This window comes from Cyrtonyx montezumae, unplaced genomic scaffold (genome assembly GCF_038088225.1).
Source record: "Cyrtonyx montezumae isolate F1298 unplaced genomic scaffold, pur_monq_1.0 scaffold_50, whole genome shotgun sequence".
NCBI classification, from domain to species: domain Eukaryota; kingdom Metazoa; phylum Chordata; class Aves; order Galliformes; family Odontophoridae; genus Cyrtonyx; species Cyrtonyx montezumae.
Window position 1 is genome coordinate 1,000,433 of NW_027072057.1, and position 18,131 is coordinate 1,018,563.

The 18,131-nt window shown below is 40.2% G+C and overlaps 1 long non-coding RNA gene across 1 annotated transcript in view; it reads left to right on the forward strand.

Moving 5' to 3' along the window:
- Positions 1 to 7,990, forward strand: part of LOC136056439 (uncharacterized) — a 30,614-nt gene extending 22,624 nt beyond the window's left edge. The window contains exon 3 of the long non-coding RNA XR_010622949.1: positions 7,858 to 7,990. This is a non-coding gene — a long non-coding RNA (uncharacterized LOC136056439). The remainder of the gene's footprint in view (positions 1 to 7,857) is intronic.
- The last annotated feature ends 10,141 nt before the right edge of the window (positions 7,991 to 18,131 follow it).

An 18,131-nucleotide genomic window follows, 5' to 3' on the forward strand; every position in this document is an offset into this window, starting at 1 on the left:
ATCACAGTGAGGTGTGCCAGAAGAAGATAATCATACTACATTGCTGGAGTTACCAAACCAAACTGTCTTCAGGAGTGGATCCAGAAGGTGTTCTGAGAACTAACTATTGCTTCATGCTTATTGCTGGTGCTCTGAATAGTTCTCTGGACTTTGCTTCTTATCACAAGTTTCTTAAAGGGTCTTACATTGTAAATTCAGGCTTTAAATAAGATGTGCAACTCCTCTTTTTGTGTGTCTTTGTGGTTACAGGTCTAGAGACAGTAGCTGCAGATTCTAACTGTACCCTTAAGACAACATACATCCACCTTGTCCTCTTGAAATATGGATGGATGTTGCATTCCTGATTGCACAGTGTCACATCTACTCCAGCAGAAAGATCCCATGATAAAGAATGCTTTCCATTCCCGTGGTGAGGGCAATCTTCTAAAAACATGAGTGGGGCTAAGTCAAACCTCCTCAGGCTAAAGAATGCTTAAACTCCAGTCTCTTCATTTTTTAGCATAGATTCTGCTTATAAAGTGTGGGTTAGATGTGTTTGACACATTTCCTACTGTTGAATTGAGTTCTGCATAACCTCTATTTATTAGCCATATTGGCCAGTGCTTGCTGAGCCCTGCTTATCAAATTGTCTCTTAGGTTTTTAAAAGTTGCAAAAAATTTGTGTGTGTGTATGTGTGTGTTTAAATTGAGACATTTGTAAGGTTCTGTTTAGAAACAATTCTGGGTGTTAATTTTTTTGAGAAAATGTCAATTATCTAAAAAATTCATACAGGAAAACTCAGAGGTGTGTTCCATCTAAACAAAGTAAGATTTTTTCATGTTTCATCTGAAAACATACACATATAACTTACAGTTTAATTTCTGTTTAATCTCATGCTTAAATTTCAGTGTGAATCTCGCCTTAAATAAACTGCACCAATATTTAATTGACAGCAGCAGAAACCTGATGCAAGAGATTTAGTTCTGGAAAATGTTATAGTGCAAATAGTACATAAGAATGGATAAATCAATAGGTTAAAATATTGCATCTTCATAGAATATCTATATTAAAAAATTATCAGCTTCAGATCAAGGATTTTCATATCAAAAATGGATATTGAAATGTGGTGCTGAGTTCCCAAGTAAACTCTACATGTCTGTTAATAGAAAACACCTGAGTCTCTAGGAAGTCAGACAGGCAATTTATTTAGATGTTATGTTAGAACTTCTAGTTACCTAATGAATCAACAAAATACCAGCACTTAGTACAATTCCTAATAGCATGCAGAGCCTCCATTTTACTCTGTTTAATTTCTGAAGTAAAAGATAAAGACATCTCTATAGTTTATTTATAGGTATGTTAATTGTTTTTTGCATTTTTACCAGGTTTCCTAGTATAAGTACGAAATGCAGATTATAATCCCACAGTATGGTCTGATAGGCATCTTCGTAGCAATTTCTGGCCAATATACAGTACATGTTCTGTACAGTAATTCATTCATTTTATTGCAAACCTATAAGATTTTGACATTAGTTGTTCTGTTTATCTAGCTTTATCTAGCTAGACTTCATACCAGAACAGATTGTTTACTTCACTGATCCACAATTAACATGAGGAATCCCCAGGAAGAATTTCCTTGCAGGGCAGCAGTAGCTAGTGGCTTCAAGCACATACGCTTTGGAAAGCGTGCTTGCTGTGAGCAGCCTCTTCAACCATAAATGTACTGTGTTTACCATAACAGAGCAAAAAATAAGAGTATATGGGCTTACCTCAATTGCCCACACAACTGCACAGAAATCTGCCACCACAAAAAAAAAAAAAATTCAGTTCTACACAAATCCTCCATCTTTTTGTCTATCCCTTAAATGTGAGTAAATTAAACTCTTACCTCTTGTGACACAAGAAGGTCTTGTGCAGGCTGGAAGATGACCAGTGCTGTAAAGCAGAAATGTTAGACCCTTTTTATCCCTGCATAATATTCCACAAATCAGTTGTAGTTGAGATACAAATGTGCTTTATGTCACAGGCTTTAAATGCTTGCAGACATATATACACCAGGACAGTAGCAGACTGCAGGGACACTCCCTTTCTGACAGTCACAGACACTCACCATGAAGTTTTCTCTGGAGACGAGACAGCACAGATTCAAGGAATCTTTTATAGAGTCTGGTCAGCACATGCTACAGATACCTCCTCTGTCTTTGGGCAAAGCATTTTTGGCAAACCTTGTTTTTGGCAAAGCATTGTCTGGCAAACTGAACGAACTGAAAACTGGAAAGTGATGTTGCTAGATATAATTAGAAATTTTTGGTCTCTCTCTAGCTATGTGGATAAATCTCCTATAAATAATATGAGAAGATTCTTAAGGAGGGAATTTCAGCTAACGCTGACTTGAGGGATGAGAATAACTACTATTAACTGTAGGCCATGGATGCCCCAAGAATCTGAGGCAGTAGGGAGAATCATTCACTGGGCAAGCAGGGTGACATTTGGATGCATACCTTAACCTTTTCTTGAGGGCAGCACAAGTCTAATGACAGCTGTCCTTTTACAAAGCTCTCCACTTACAGACTTTGGATATGAGATGTAGATTTGACTGTTGGCTGCACTTAATCAGATTACTCTACTTCTTCCAGTTACACATAATTTAGCATAGTATGTGAGGTAGAATTGCCACCTTGAACCAAAAGAAGTGTTCACTAAGCTATATTTCATCTCTGGATATAAAAAATAACATTCCTTTGTGTATCTTCCAACATCCTGGAAATCTTGAGTTTACAGATTTATAGCAGGACAGATGAATATGTTCAGGAGTGTTTGCTAGACATTTTTCATTTTATTTAATCACTTCAGAATCAATTTTATTTGCCCTCTGGCCATGAGATTTATAATTTACATGTGTCTATTGGAAAATATTTTCTTTCTGAGTTGTCCCTGTCAGTCCCTTGTTCTCATAACAGAAGCAGTCAGTAATTCCTCTCTGCACAACAAGGCAAGTAGTGATGATCTATCTAATCTCTCAGTGCAAGGAAATAGTTACTTACTTTGCATTAGCTTTGTTATTCTCCCCAGTGATTTTCTGTTTCTGTATTTTCTCTTTCAAGATTTGATGAAAGGCTGTGTTAATATTGCAGTCCACAGATTTAATGGCTGCCCATCACTATACAAAATTGAGATGTTCTTCCAATGTACATTACTCCACACTTACCAACATTTTATTGACCTGTGAAAATACCATGACATTTTCATGGTGAGAAGCTAACTGAGGTTTTATAGGTAAGGACTGACAAGTAGACAAGTAAGGGTGACATTGCAGGCAAGTCCAAGCCACAGCCCATGGCCACATGTGGCCTGGACCAGCCCTTCCTGCAGCCACCCCTGCCTTGAGCTATTGACATAAATACATCCCCTTCCAATTTTGAAATGGAGTGTATAGAGTTGCAATCAGATATTCAACTCAAAGAAAAATTAAATCATATCTCTTTTATCTTATCTCATATCTTCTGTAAGACTTCCTTTACCAGAGAAAGATATCCCTCACTCCACAGTCACACTTTAATCATGCGATCGCTTCTTGTCATTAAATACATTTTTGACCATATGTTTTCAAGGATGAAACACAGGAAGAGTAAAATTTCATCAAAAAACTCTCGGGAAAGAAAACCTTGGGAAGTCACTAAGAATTTCAATCACTTCCATTGAACTGGGGTGATGCTTTAGGCTCTCAAAAACAGGGTTAAATATCTCATTACATTTATGTTTCTGTGGCCTTCTTTTTTGTAATAAAAATATTAATGATAAAAGTAGGTCATGTTACTTGTATGCTTTAGCTATACTGTATATTTTATGAGAGCTGAGGCAGGAAATGTCTCCTGTTACATTATATTGACCCACAATGTCGGAGGCAGATGTTGGTGGGATGGCAGTAGAGGTTGACCCTTCCTGCCAATATTCCATTACATTTTGTTGCTGTATGACAGATGGAAGCAGGGGGGCACTCTAACAAAAGTGCTGTCTGATATAGAAGAGTTTATGAAGCAAAAGTGTGTCACTGAATTCTTGCATGTGGAAAAAAATGGCACCCACTGTCGTTTATTGATAAACATTTATGGAGGGCAAACAGCGGGCGTGAGCACACTGAGGCAGTGGGTGGTATATTTCACTAGTGGTGGCAGCAGCAGTGTGTAACCACTGCTGGTGCAGATTTTCATGAGCGCAAGCTTGCAGGCTTTTTCTTTGCAGATGAAATTGTATATCTGATGGTGGTGATTATTTTGAAAAATTGTTTTAGAGTTGAGAAATTGCTCTATTAGAGTTATTATGCTCTTCCTGACCATTGTCTGTTGGACTTTGACTTCCTTAAGGATCTGGTTGAAAGAATTCCATGGGAAGAAGCCCTGGAGGGAAGAGGGACACTAGAAAGCCTGAGAATATTTAAGTATCACCTCCTCTAAGCTCAAGAGTGACCTATCCCAACAAAGAGGAAGTCTGCATGAATGAACAAGGAGATTCTGCCCAAACCCAAACAATATAAGGAGGAAATCAGAAAGTGCAAACAGATGAATAATATGGAAAGCATAAAGTCCTATTGTCTGAGCATACAGGAATAAGGTTGGGAAAACCAAAGCACCATGTAATTGAATCTAGAAAGGAATGCCAAAGGCAACAAGAAGAACACCAAGATGAGCATAAGCCAGCAACAATTCTTTTCCATAAACAAAGCTAAAGATACTCTTGGCTGTGCTAGGCAAAGCACTGCCTGAAGGTTGAGGAAGGTGATCTTCCCCTCTACTCAGCAGCAGGGAGGCCACATCTGGAGTACTGTGAGCCATTCAGGGCTCCTTGCTGCAAGAGAGACACGGATGTATTGGAGTTAGTCCAATGAATGGCCAGAGAGATGGTGAATAGACTGTTATTTTTGCATATGGGGAAAGACTGAGAAGTTGGATCAGTTCTGCCTGGAGAAGAAAAAACCCGAGGGATCTAATCAATGTTTATTAGCACCTGAACAGAGAGTACAAAGTGGACAGAGTCAGGCTCTTTGCAGAGGTGCCCATGGACAGGACAAGAGGCAATGGTCAGCAGCTGAAACACACTAGGTTCCAACTGAATAACAGAAAGTAAGAGGCTGTTCTGAAAATAATGTCTCCTATTTTATTATGTTGGTCCATGATGTGAGAGGCACATGTTGGTGATATGTCAGTAGAGGGTAAACCTTCCTGACAATATTCCATTACATTTTGTTGCCATGTAACAGATGACAGCAGAGGGGCAGTCTGACAAAATGACATCAAATATAAAAGTGCATATGAAGCTAAGGGGAAATGGAATTGAATTCCTTCATGCATTTAAAATTGCAACCATTGACATTCATCAGCACTCACTGAATGTTTATGGAGACTAAATAGCTGATGTTAGTACAGTGAGGCAGTGGTGCATTTCAGCAACAATGCCATCGGAGTGGCTGTGAAACAATGGGTCATTTCGACTGGTGCACGTTTTTATGAGTGCAACATACAAGGTCTTGTTCATTGCTGGTGAAAATGAGAATGACTACGTTGAAAAAATAGTGTTTTGTAGCTGACAATTTGCTCTATCAAGCAGTGCTATTGTACTCTTTGTATCTGTTGTAATTCCCATGGAAATAAATAGGAGGCATTACTTTCAGAATGATCTACATTCTACTTCAATTTTCAGGTGACAGAGTACCAGCAGACTGCTCTAAAGTTGGAATCTCCCTTGCTGGAGATATTCCAAAACTGGGAATTTTCTTGAGCAACTTATTCTAGGTGCCCCTGCCCAGTAGAGGTTGGATTTGTAAAAGCTAGGTTTATGGAAGTAATTATAGATATAAACAAGCAGGATTTTCTTACAGAAGAAAGCTATAGTTAATAAAACTGGATTATTTGAAAGAACTGACAAGCATATAGAGAAGAAAATATATTTGGAATAGCAATGTTAGGTAAAGGAAACATTTCTAGTGAAGTCTCTAATAATAATCAGTTAAAGAAATAACTTGGGAAAGGTTATCTGGGGAAGAGATGAGGTCATTATAGATATTTATGAAGTGGACAATACAGGAAAGAATGGATGTAAAACAAATTATAAAATAAAATATACAATTATTGCAGCAGAGGAACTTTTTCAATATAATCTCATAGTGAGTAATGCTAGAATGTTATTACATACTTATTTAGAAATGATAGATAGGTATGCAATTGTGAATTATATTCTGGTAGTGACTGAGCAGTTTTTTGGGAAAGGAAATTCAGTGTTTGTGTATATCAAGTGGTGAATTTTTGAAAAAATAACTAATTTACACGATCCAACTTATGTATTACTACTCTCAGCATAGATCTAGAAGTCACTATAGGAAAGTTTTCAATAACATCAAGTTACTAGATAGAAACTATTAAAGCAAATGTGTAATGTTAGGAGATAAATGAGAATACAACTGCAAACATCATTATGAACATGTTTATCTCAGTCTCAGCTTCAATAGGATATGAAGATATGGACATCACATTAAATATATACATACATGCATATATATGTATGTGTGTGTGTGTGTATAATGAATAAGAAAGGGTTCTAGAGGAAGGCCAACAGAAGTTTACAACATCTAAAATTTACACCAGGCATGGGGCAGATGCTCTCTCTTTGCAGGAGCACGCCTTTTTCTGTGCCCTTCCTCCACCATTCATTTTGGAGGTGACAGATCAACTCAGGTTCAACAACAGAATTGTCAGATTTAAGTATCCTCAAGGAGTCTGTGGGTCCAACTGCCTTCATGTGTATCTGATGCATTTTCCAGTGCATTTAACCCTATTGTCCTTAGAACTGTGTTCCAAACTGAGGAAAACTCGTCATAGCACTGCAGCTGTACTACTTAAATTTCAACTACACATTTCTCTGAAATTAGACCAGACCCATCTCTTTGGAACGATACTTGGTGGTAGCTGTTATTGTCTTGATTGCAAATCAGCTCAGCTAGTCATGTCTGGTCTGCTGACATTTGAATAGTGCTTTTCTAATCCACTAGAGGAGAGAGGAATCTGTAGGAGCTTTTTCTCATTCTGAATACTTAAATGTTCTTGTGTTCACCAACACTGCTCCAGACATAACTCAGCTATCAGCTACAAAGAATCATTGCAGATTTTCAGATCTCTTTGTCCCACTTCCTATATTAAGTGCATGAGGATATCAATGTTTCGTATTTCATGTGGTAGCCTGGCTTCACTATCCATGACCATCTTTGCACAACATAAGGAAGTCGATACCATCTATGTTCCTAGCATGAACGACATAGTTCAAAAGTAACATAAATCTCTTAACCTTCAATTACCATTTAGTAATCATTTAGGCCAGCCATTGGAACAGCTTGCTTGTCATTTTGCTCTCCCTGTTCTTTCCTATGCTTTTCAGGTTTTCTCAGGCCTGGAAGAGATATTTTTAGAGAGAAGTGGATTTCCTAGTGTGTGTAGGCCACCATTACAACTCTCCCACTCTCAAGGAGATGTTTATTTAGATTCAACTAAAGTTCTACTGTTGTTTCAGAGACAAATCTCTGTCATTTTCAGTTTAAAGCAACTAAGAAAGTTCAGAGGCCAAGTCACAGCTCCTGCTTCTAACAGCAAACATCTTTTTTTTCTAAACCTAAATCTGAAAAAGAATGAGAAGTCAAAAATTCATCACTTGATGAATTGATGCATACATTTGGGCAATGTTTTGTTTCATTCAATTGGATTAAATGGATTGTCTTCACTGCTACCACGTTGAAATATTTAATTACTTATGCAAAATTTGAAGTGAAAAGAAAAATGAAGTGGTCCCTGTCAACTACTAAGTTTCTACTGTTCTTGTTTCTTTCCCTGCAGGGCTGGACTCCACTGGCACTGAAAGGAAAAGACAGCACAGACAGAAAAGAAGAGGTGGACTGAAAACTTACTCTGTATATAGACTGTCCTGCCCAGCAATGCAGAGTGGGCCAGGTGTTGGAGGGCTGACATCCCCCATAAGTTCATAAGTTCATAAGTTCATAAGGTTGGAAAGGACCTATAAGATCATCTAGTCCAACCATCCTCCTATCACTATCTCTACCCAACTACTAAATTAAATCCTTTAGCACCTCATCTAAACGCTTCTTGAACAGCGCTAGGGATGGTGCCTCAACCACCTCCCTAGGCAGGCCATTCCAGTGCATGAAGGAGAATGCATTCAAACATGCTAAAAATAGATCCTTCTTGAGAATTAGATTGGGTAGCTGCCTTGCTTATTGCTTATGATATAAACGCTTCTCCCCACATTCTGTGACTACTGAAGAGCCTGAGAGGGCACGTGCAGTTTGAGTAGTTGAATTAAGCTGCAATGCCTAAAGATTGCATAATTCTGACTCCTTGAAAATGCTCCTGTAATGTTTGAGTCATATTGAGCATTCATATTACGGAAATGAACATAAGAATATTTGTATCAAGGTTTTAGACTAAGATCTTGTTTCTGACAATGACCAAGAGAAGATGCCCAATTAGAATATGTAAACATAGCAAGCGCATAGTGACACTTGCTGAGAATGTCCCCATAGACCTTCTGATTTGTTGCTTTTATATGTAATATAAAATATTTATTTTTCTTATATGGATTTGACTTCTTTTGGAGTTGTGCAGATCACAGCCATGGCCAGGAAGTTAAACACTGTATATGCTAACCAGATGCTGAGCCTAATGTATTCTGTAGCAAAAGTTCTCCATCTTATGATTCGGTAAAATAAAGATAATCACAGTTCTACAGTTTCATCATGGAGATTTGACTGAGATAAAAATGGAAGCACTATTATTTCATCCCCAAGGAAGCCCAGTGATTCCTAAAAGAGATTCTCCAACTACGTTGCATGTATAATAATGGTACTCAGGAGCATCTTCAGCCACTCTTAGAAATGGAGGTTTGTTCTGATTCATAGCTGAAGTAATTTTGCAAATTCTTGCCCCAGAAAATGTATTGTGGAAGTTATCACTACTCTTGCTTTTACCTAGTTCACAAACATGTTTCTGCAACTGTGAGAAAAAGGAAATAATAAAAAAAGCCACTACTTCACTCCAGCACAAACTCCAGTTTACCTGGGGATAAATGATCAAGTATCATGAATTATCTTAGGGATTTGTGACATGATCAGTATGTAACTAACCATCTGGCAGATTGTGTGGAGATATTTCCTGTTATGATTTGCTGTATGCTCCAGTATATTGCTGAAAAATACAAGTAGATGTAGAGCAACTATGAGCACATATTCAAATATATATATGTACTAAAATGTACACATTCCGCTGACACATTTGATAAATCATGTGTCATACAGAAGAAGGGTTTTGGGAATTAAATGACAGTTATACATGGGGAGAACTTTTGTTAAGGCTGAATTAAAATCTAAATCCTCTTTTAATTGGCACAACTGATTGTGTGTCACTGATCACATTTTAAACACCATTCATTAGTTTTACTGTTCAAATGACTTTCAGGACTCACAGTCAGAGTTTTAGACTAATATCAACACAGACCAATTTAATATTCTTGAAAATGTGAGATTATTAACACTTAATAATTAAGTGATTTGTGGTTGACTACTATGTAATTGCAGCTCAGAAGTACAAGCACTGTAAGCACTTCTGCCTTGGTGAAACATGTATACTCCTAATGTTCGTCTAAAATCCTTGTTTCTTTCCTTACACTATAAACATTTTTCCATCTAGTCTTTTCCATTTGGATGAATTATAAACATATTTATTTCAGTAGTATTTGCCTGTTAAAGTGGGTCTAGAGGATGTAATGATGATCAGAAGGTTGTAGAACTTCTCCTATGAAGACAGTCTGAGAGATTTGGGGGTTACAAAGTCTAGAGAAGAGAAAATTCCAGGAAGAACTTATTGCAGCTTTCCAGTACCTAAATGGGGCCTACAGAACAGCTGGAGAGTGACATTTTATAAGGGAATGTAGCAATAGAACAAAGAAACAACTTTAACATGAAAGAATGGAAACTTAGCCTACATATGAGAAATAAATCCTTCACGATGAAGGAGGTGAAGCAGTGGAACAGGTTACCCAGAGAAGTTGCTGATAAGGATAATCCCTAGAAATGTTCAAGGCCAGGTTGGATGAGGCTTTGGACAACTGGTTCTACTGGGAGGTGTTCATGCCTGTGGCAAGTCTAGTTGCATCTAGGCAATCTTTAAGATCCCTTCCAAACTACGATTTTTTACTTCCATTCTACGATTTTGTGAATAGTACGCTGCTATATGCTCAGATGACTTCTGTCCTTTTATTTTTTACCACAAAATGCTGCAACAGTGCTAGAGAAAACAACATGTGTTCAGTTTGATGAAAACTCAAATGATAATTTGGTATTTGATATACATGTGCTGAGTGACACAAGGGTAACTATAACCTTCACAAATCAATTTGGAAGTAAGGTGACAACCTATCAGAATGAACACATGCAACAGAGAGGTCAGAGCATATATGGAATACACAGGAATGCTTTGGGTTTCACACAGAGACAAGACGATGCTGATAGCATGAGCTGATGCTTAGGAACTGATGCAGGGGCAATAGTGACAGTGTATAAAACTCTGATGGCACCAGATCAGAAATATTCTGCAAAATCTATATATATAGACTGGGGGAAGAGCTCATGGACAGCAGCCCAGTGGAGGACTTGCGGGTCCTGGTAGATGAGAAGCTGGACATGAGCCAGCAGAGCATACTTGCTGCCCAGAAAGCCAACTATATCCTGGGCTCCATTAAAGAAGGGGTGGCCAGCAGGAAGAGGGAGGTGATTATCCCCCTCTACTCAGCTCTTGTGAGGCCCCATCTGGAATACTGCCTCCAAGCCTGGGGCAACCAGCATGAGAAAGATGCAGAGCTCTTGGAAAAGGTCCAGAAGAGGGCGACTAGAATGATCATAGGGCTGGAGCACCTCTTCTACAAAGAAAGGTTGAGAACCAGGCTTATTTAGCATGTAGAAGAGAAGGCTTTAGGGAGACCTCACCGTGGCCCTCCAGTACTTGAAAGAAGTGTATAAACAGGAGGGGGAACAACTGTTTACACAGATTGATAGTGATAGGACAAGGGGGAATGTTTTTAAACAAAGGGGAGATTTAGTTTAGATGTTAGGAGAAAATTTTTCACTGAGGGGGTGGTGATGCCCTGGAACAGGTTGCCCAGTGAGGCTGTGGATGCCCCATGCCTGGAGGCATTCAAGGATGTGGCTCTGGGCTGCCTACTCTAATGGTTGGCAACCCTGCCCACAGTGGGGGGGTTGAAGCTAGATGATCTTTGAGGTTCTTCTCAACCCAGGCCATTCTGTGATTCTACGATTCTGTGATTCTATGAATCTATGCCAAATCTAGTGGAGATAAAAAATGTCCTTGAGCTTCAGCTGATCTCACACAGGAGCTGCTGACCACCCTCCTGCTCAGCTCCAGACACAGTGCAACACTAAGGCAGGTGACCTTGTCTGCCCAGCTGCCACATGTTCGTGTCACCATGCATAGCGGCAGTCAGTTGCTTATGTCAGTGTTTGGCATTCACTGCACTAATGGTGAGGAGCTGTGCAGATTAACTACAAGTCATTTGAGGAATCCCTTCCTTCTGTCTTTGGGTACCTTTAACTTTCCTTTTTTCAATTTTTGTACTGGTGAGGTAGTAGAAATGTGCCCCTTGTCTGGTCAGCATGCAATTCACACAAAGAGGGTTCTCTTTTAGAGACAGTGTTCTTTCAGAAAATATGTTCATCATGTTGGTTACAGTACCCCATGAGAAATGTACACAATATCATCTCTGTCTGCTCAGACTTCAATATCAAAGATTTTAACAGGCATGAACTCAGCAAAGTTGCCGTTACGTTTCCTGAATGTTATCATGGAAGATAGCACTTTGCATCCTGCCATCCTACAGGGCTTCTGTTCACTACAACACACTGCAGCAGTGCTAGAGAAAACAATGTGTGCTCCGTGGTCACAGAAGCACTGAAGAAAAAGGAGCAGTGTTATCAGGTAACTGACAACATATCACAGGGCTGGAGAAGACCTGGAAATTGACAATGCTCTGCATTTAGCATAGCAGAAGGTGCTGAGCTTCCATCAGTTCACTCTCACCAGAGCAGCAGTTCCCTCATGTCCTCTGCTGAGATACTCATGTGGCAGTCCTGCCAGAAGCAGTTGTGTAGCACAGGGCTTGTTAACATGCTCAGGAAAAAAGTCCACACATTGAATGGCTGCTTGGATTGTTTGGAAACTGTTTGAGTGCCATGGAATCTATTAAACAGTGGATTATCTACATAACAAGGAAGCTTGGCACCTACAGAGTTTGGCTTCCACATAATGCAAAGCATTCAGGCTGCTTCCAGCACAAGCCAAGGGCTCAGTGTGGTAGGTGTGAGGCATACATAGAGCTGGTAGTTCTGAACCAGGACAGAGTATGAACTGGATGCTGACACTAATACAGCTTTGTCCTCTGAGATGGGAGAAGGGAAAGGAAGGGCTTTGCCCTAAGACTGCTTCTGTGTAGAAGAGAAAATGCTGGAATGCTGCTTCTTGGGTTGTGGGCCTCAGATTGCAGGTGACAAGGAAGAGCCCTTTCCAGACTTGGTGTAGCTTAGTGAAGGAGGTGCATGTATGTGTGAGAGTACATGTGTCTGTGGGGACAAATACAGGGCTGCCCGCACACGCTCTTGCATCTTCTACAGCCTTGAGCCAAGTGCTGTCCCACTTTCCCTGCACTGTCACCCAAGAAGGAGCTCGGTGTCCTTGTGCCATCATGTCTGCACTTTGCTCTGAACAGTGTACTTTCACCATATCCTTTTCTTTGGACATTTGTTCTTTTCATGTGAACCTGGAAAACATCCCAGATGAAAAAGGCTGTTACTGATCGTCCTCTGATGGCATACTGAGCTGGAGATAGTGATCTCAAAACCACACCATTCTGTTTAGTTCCCTTCTCTTTTATTTTGATTGATTTGCTTTCCATCAAACTTCCTCCTTGTCAGCACTGAGTGAATAACAAGTTCCTAATATAGAAGACAAGTAGTGGCCAGGTCAGACACAGGAACTTTCCAGCTATATTTATCATTCACTTGTTACCTAAGACACTGCCAGAATATATTCAACAGCAGATCCCTGCAGCCTTGCCAGATGACAGGGGTCAGCTAGACGACTGTCTATCCTGCAGGGAAACATCTCTCTCTATATTTCATAATGATCAGCCGTTGACTTTCATTTTTTTGACATCAGTTTTCCTGCTGTCTTTATTCCAGAGCTAGTGATGAATTTGTCAATCTTGACATCTGTTATTAAATTCCTTTACTAAAATGGAAAGCACTGGTAAGTTAATGTTTTCATACTGTCCTGCCAGCAAGGAGCCTAGAGGTACACAAGAAAATGAGATGGGACACAACCAGAATTGCTTACCAAAAATCCAAAGGATATTTCATGTCATATTACATTTTTTCCCTCAACTCTGTCTCCTACCCCACTGGGTGAGGTAGCAGGGGAAAGGGAGAGTAGAGGAGAGGAGGGGAGAGGAGGGGAGAGGAGGGGAGAGGAGGGGAGAGGAGGGGAGAGGAGGGGAGAGGAGGGGAGAGGAGGGGAGAGGAGGGGAGAGGAGGGGAGAGGAGAGGAGAGGAGAGGAGAGGAGAGGAGAGGAGAGGAGAGGAGAGGAGAGGAGAGGAGAGGAGAGGAGAGGAGAGGAGAGGAGAGGAGAGGAGAGGAGAGGAGAGGAGAGGAGAGGAAGGAGAGGAGAGGAGAGGAGAGGAGAGGAGAGGAGAGGAGAGGAGAGGAGAGGAGAGGAGAGGAGAGGAGAGGAGAGGAGAGGAGAGGAGAGGAGAGGAGAGGAGAGGAGAGGAGAGGAGAGGAGAGGAGAGGAGAGGAGAGGAGAGGAGAGGAGAGGAGAGGAGAGGAGAGGAGAGGAGAGAGGAGGAGTGGTCTTCTTTGTATTCCCAGTGTTGTCCTTTAACCCAGCAGCCATTCACTTACCCCTCTCCCCTCCTCTCCCCTGCTTCCTCACCTAGAGGGATAGGAGAGAGATTTGAGGGAAAAAACCGAACAGATGATAGAAAGCCCTACTGAAAGAGAGGCATTACCAGACCTGCTGTTCAGCAGTGTGGAAAAAAATTTATTGGAAAACTCAAGATTGGAGGTGGCTTGGTGTGCAGTGATTGTGCAGAATTCACAGTCTTAAAGGATATAGGAAAAGGAAAATAGAGAGTCAAGACTCTGAGATTCAAGCAAATGTTGGATTGTTTAGAACACTAGTGCATGGAATCCCTTGGGAAACTGCTCTCAGGCATAAAGGAGCTGAGAAAAACTTAGACATTTTTTATTAGATCTATAGTGCTTTCAGTCCCAGCATGCAGTAAGTCAGGAAAGGAAGGTCGGAGAACATCTTGTGTGTGTCAAAATCTCTTAGATAAAGTAAAACACATAAACAAAAATCCTGGTGAGATTATAGGAATGTGAGTGGTTGCGAGGAAGGGATACCATCCAAAGGAACCCTAACAGTCTTGATAGATGGGCCCATGTGAACCCCAAGTCGTTCAACAATGTTAAGTGTGCAATTGTGTACCTGGGTTGGGATAATCTGAGGGAAGAATACAGGCCAGGAAATGAGTGGTATGAGAGAAGCCATGCTGAGGAGGGCTTGAAGGTAGTGAAAGATGAAAAATTGGATTTTAGCCAACAATATGTATTTACAGCCCAGAAAGCTTGATTATATAAGATTTGCTGCAGCAAGTATATTATTTTTGCCCACAACCTGAAGTATCCAGCCTTAAGGTGATAAAATTCCTCAGATTTTTTCTCAATTAATAGATTATTTTTTTTTCTAGATACTTCTTTCCTTTTGGTATGAAAAACAACACAAATAATTTGTTTAACTTTTCTGAAATACCCTTGTTTTCCTTTAGTGATCATTAAATGTTTATGATTGACATCTATAAGTATAGATGTCTGTTGATGCTTGAGACCAGACCATTCATATAATCTTTTATGTACTTTATTCAATTAGGAACAGGTTAGTCCCACTGATGCTGGTTAATGGGATTTCTCTCCAGTGATAGAATATGTCACTTCTAATGTGACTGAAGCTGTTGTGGCAAGCACTATAACACTCAGAGAAGCAGAGACATACTTGCCGCACTATAATCTACATTTAAAAAGCTTACAGAGAACACAGATGAACAAAGCAAAACACTAAATTTTAAATGAATTTTGTACTTCATATTATCTGATATATGGCTTAAATAAAAATGTTTCCTATCAGATTTACAGTTTTTAAATGTTGTTTTCTGCCACACTCTCAATATGAGCTGGGCATGCCAGACAAATCAGTGCCTCCTGTAGACCTCTGATGAACCAACTGACGGAGAATGCCAAGCCTTTGCTGCCAACAGCATTTCTGCTGCCCTCCATGTAAAATGAGAGCTTCCAGGAATGTCAGTTCAACCCAAAAGAACTGCTGTTGCTCTAATTTTCTAGAGCAATACTTCTCTTCCCTACACTTCTACTAAGATGCAGCTAAGCATTGGACCATGACAATGGTAAGGAAATATTTTCTGTATAGAAACTAATTGGAATCAGGTCAGACTAAGTTAAATTGAGGGAATGTTGTTGTGTTTCTTGAAGATGATTAGCACACCATACTGAAGCTGCTAAGAGTTGTCTGGTTAGGAAATGTGCTTTATAAGATCTATTCTGCCATTCCTAATAGAGAAACTTACGCTTGAGCAGGAAAAAAAACAGTGGGAAACATGAACTGACCTCTGGAAGAAAGTGCTAATGATACACTTGTACACACTGTCAGCGACAGAAAGCAGTTCAGAATGGGCTTTGACAGATTTTAGTTAAAATGCATGGAGCTAGAGCCCCAAGACACTGCTTGTTGATGATGTTTTTCTTTGTGTTTGTGTTATGAACAGCTGTTTTTTTCCTTCAAATCTCACATTCTTACTGTTGCATTTACCTTTGTTCTATCTTCATTTTAAGAGACCAAAATAGTTACTTCTGGAATGCAGTATTGGAAGGTGCATTTTTGTAAAGTATGCTATCCTTTTTCAGTGTAGATTTTGAGCAGCTTCCCGAAAAGCTACAGTGACAGATATTGTGCAGTTAAGTGGAGGCAATTACCTGAGTGGTAGAAGGAAGGTAAATGACATAATGTCCTGGAATATCGAGATAAGCAGCTCGTGAATGTGCATCAGAGTTAACTCTGTTAACTCCACCTGCCACCACAGCAAATCTGAAAGGATGGCATATGAGTAAGATTTTAAATGAGTCTGATGTAGAGAATGTTTTTTTCTATCACTCACTGTCCAGTTACACAGAAATTGATGATGCAGAAAGACTAAGAAGGCAATGGGCAGAAGAAGATGCTCTCTGGAAATGTCTGGTAAGTTGAAGAGTGAAACAGAGACAACAGAAATTATTATCCATTCAAAAAGAGAAACAGCAAACAACTAGGTTTAAGAAGAAAGAAAAAAATATATAAGATATGATACGTCTGCAGGGTTATAGTGAATGGCTCACAGAGAAGGACTTGGGGATACTGGAAGATGAAAAACAGGACATGAACTGGCTGAGTGTGTTTGCTTCCCGGAAGGCAAATTGTATCCTTAGCTCCATAAACAGAAGTGTTGCTGGCAGATCAAGGGAGGTGATTCTCTCCCTCTCTTTCTCCCTCATGAGATTCCACTTGGAGTAGTGCATTCAGCTCTGGGGCCCTCAGCAAAAGAAACATCTTGGTGCACTAGAGCAAGTCCAGAAAAGTGTCATCAAAATGATCCAAGGCATCTCACATACCTATTGAGGCTGATAGAGCTGTGGTTGTTTAGCTGGTGAGAGAGAAGGGTCTGGGAAGACATGATAGCAACCTCAGTACTTAAGGGAGGTTTCTTGTAAGAAAGATGGTAAAATATTTTTTACCTGTAGTGTTAGGTTTGAAGGGTAATGGTTTCAAATTGAAAGAGACGATATTTAGATTATTAAGAAAGAAATTTGGTACCACAAGGGTTGCTAGGCATTGAAACAGGTTGCTCAAAGTTGTTGTGGATGTTAGAGGTTCAAAGCCAGGTTGCTGGGCATCTTGATCTCATTCACAGAATCACAGAATTGCAGAGGTTGAAAGGGACCTCAAGAGATCATTGAATCCAATCTCCCTGCTAAAGCAGGTATCCTACAATAGGTAGTACAGGTAGGTGTCCAGATGGGTCTTGAATATCTCCGGAGGAGATTCCACAACTTCTCTGAGCAGCCTGCTCTAGTGCTCTGTCACCCTTACCATAAAGTTCTTTCACATGTCTGAATGGTACTTCCTGTGGCCAAGTCTTAGGACATAGCTCCTTGTCACCAAGGACACCACTGAGTAGAGTCTGGCCTCATCCATTTTCCTCCCACCTCCCTTTAGATATTTATAATAATTAATTACATCCCCCCTCAGTCTTCTTTTCCCCAGACCGAACAGATCCAGTTTACTCAGCCTTTCCTCATATGAGAGATGGTCCAAGACCTTAATCATCTTCGTGGCTCACTGCTGGACTCCTTCTAAGAGATCCCCTGTCTCTTCTGAACTGGGGAAACCAAAACTGGACACAATATTCTAAATATGTCCTCAACGACTGAGTAGAGGGGGAGGATCACCTCCTCAACCTGCTGGCTACAATCTTTAATGCAACCCAGTGTCCCATTGGCTTTCTTGCCTGTAAGGACACACTGCTTGCTCATGGGCAACATACTGTCCACTAGAACACACAGACCCTTCTTTGCAGAGCTCCTCTCCAGGTCATTCCCTGACCTGTTGAAGATGCCCCTGACCCTCTACAGTAGGATCATAGAGATGTTTACATAGAAGTATTTGATTCATTTTCAAGCCTGGCTCTTTTGATACCATAAATGGAAATTGTAGAGACACTGTATCTCTTTTGATACAATCTTCTGTAAGAAAAAACCACACTGAAGGCAGGAATTTACATTATATGTTGTTTCATCAGAGCACTGTGATTATACTGCATTATAATGTAGTTGCATGCAGGACTTATTTTTGCCAATGCTGTGGCCAGACTAGAGATAAAAGGAGAAGGAACATGACCTCACTGCTCTATACTCTAGATGTT